Source organism: Octopus bimaculoides, chromosome 1 (genome assembly GCF_001194135.2).
Source record: "Octopus bimaculoides isolate UCB-OBI-ISO-001 chromosome 1, ASM119413v2, whole genome shotgun sequence".
In the NCBI taxonomy this organism is placed as follows: Eukaryota; Metazoa; Mollusca; class Cephalopoda; order Octopoda; family Octopodidae; genus Octopus; species Octopus bimaculoides.
This window is the reverse complement of record NC_068981.1, coordinates 145,831,508-145,834,083: the sequence shown is the minus strand read 5'-3', so window position 1 is coordinate 145,834,083 and position 2,576 is coordinate 145,831,508.

Here is a 2,576-nt window from a genome sequence, read left to right as displayed (position 1 = left end):
TGTGTGCCATAAATATCGCCATCCATTTAGAGAAAAATTTGTAGTTTAGAATCAGTAGTTCTTTGACTCCTATTTCTAAATTTTCAGTATGTTGGAGAAGCAACTCAATGCTAATCCCTGTATATTTATGATGATAAATGGTTTTACCGATAAAGGTTTTTTCATACTGAACTACTTGGCAAAATTGTTAATTATTAATTCTATTATTAATTGACGATTCCCTGCCCTTATTCTTGTATATATATATATATATATATATATATATATATATGGGGAGAAAAAGCACCTAGTACATGTAGACTACTCACCTGATGTATCATAGGACACGAATTTTTCCTCCATAATAAAAATATTAGTTAGCTAACAGATTATGTGTGTCCCATGCATAAGTTATATGAGAAAGTTAGAAGTTAAGGACGACAATTCACGATTGAAACTTCCCTATTTGCCAGTGGGAACATTTTCCAGTTAAAAAGAGCCAACTTAATTGATGTCTTTTTCCATATATTGGGATTATAGCTACACCTCTTCCAAACTTGAGTAAAAATTATCTGTCAGTATGTGGGGTGTGTGTGTCTGTTTAATTGTCTTATTGAATGTGGGTGCAACTTCGGTTAAGGGAACTCTCTTTTTTCTGTTAATAGAATTGCATTGCATTTTACCCGGAATATCAATTATGTGTTCAGGTGGTTTGTTAAAAGTGGAAGTAAATGAAATGGAGATGATTCTCTTTTTCCAAATACGGCAACTACATCTTTAAGTAATACAATACAAACTTACATTTCGAGTGTCAAATTTCGCGACTTCAACCGATTAAGAAGTATATGTTCAAACAATCTGAATATAACTAGCACAGAAATATGTATAAAAGATCTGTTTAAATGTGTTTGTGTGTAAACAAGAAGAAAATATTTCATTTTTTTTTTTTTCTCTTGTAAACATTGACCATCAAAATTAATATCTTGAGCTTCCCCACTGAACATTAACTGTATTTACTGTCAAGACAACTGTAGGGTTTATCTTTGTTGTTATGCTCCATTCCATCGTGGGATTACTTTCTACAATGTCTTTTAGGTATCAAATATATTAGGACAATGATGTGCAATTAAACTTGCTACAACATCTGCACAAATAGATATGCTGTATATGTCAAAAGTTATTAGCTAACTCTAGATATTCCTTTTCCATGTAATACACTGATTTATACGGCAGTGCTATCGAAAATTATTTTCTGGTGAAGATGAAAGTTGTTTCTAATATTTCTACAGTTACATTCTGGTTGAGTGCGTCATGTAGTTTCTGGATTGTTTTATGATGGTTAGTGATTTGTGATGGTATATTGCTTTAACAACGGTAACTGACTTTAATAGAATTTCAATAAAAAGTTTTGTATATCTGTGCGAAGTGAAGAACGGTATGCGTATTAATATCTGGTAGGCATACACTCCTTCACTTTTCATCGATATTATACTAATATTTTATTGTATTTGTATTTACATTCCTACAGTAGGATAGATATTTTATATAGGTACTTTATATATGTATTTTTATATAAATATTTTTACTATTAAAACTGCCTCTTACTAAGGCATTGTTACAATGCAGGGCTGCACATATATTCTTTTATTCGTTTCAGCCATGTAGCTGTGGTCATGCTGGAGCATATGGAATATATATATATATATATATATATATATATTGAATTTTTGAAGTGGAATAAGTGTTCACTTAGCATGTTTTGGAAGTTGTTAATATTATTATTGCTGATAGGACTATATTTCGCTAAATAACACATATTTAATTGAGGAGACTTGTAAGCACTCCTAGAAAACGATATGTTCCGGCCAAAAGTCTTATCGATACAGGTAAAGAAGTTCTACCTGTGAAATGAAACTCATATAAGTAGACATGGTTGACTGAAAGCTTGCTGTTGTACTGATTTGTAAGTCTTTACTTACAAATCGCTGTTTTGTGGGAGTGTCTTTCTATGCCAGTTGAGAAAATTATTTATGTCCGTTCACATTTAACAGAGCTTTCTAGTTCAAATCGACGAAGCATTACAGCCAGCACACTCAGCGGTCAACCTATTGATTGACTGCATAATAGCGTCCAACATCTAATGCTTCGGACTTACCGCAGCTGATATACACCAACTTTGTCCATCATCGTGGACAACACCTACTTCTCTTTCCAGGACCATATATACAAACAGACAACAGACCTCCCCATGGGATCTAGTCTCTTGGGCCTACTAGCCATCACTTATATGAACCATCTGGAACGTCGAGCACTCAACATCTGCCGCTCATGCGTAGATGACATCCTTATACTCACAACCTCCCGTGAAGAGGCTGAGAGAATATTCACGACGTTCAACAACATGGACATGAACATAAAGTTCACTATAGAACATCCCGATATCTCTGGATCACTATCATTACTTGACTTCAAACTGAATATAACGGAAGAAGGGGAGATCCACACCGAGTTCTACAGGAAAGCAGCCAGTAGAGATATGTTTGTCCAATACAATTCAGCACTTCCACTCGGTGCCAAAATAGGATACGCCAGAAATG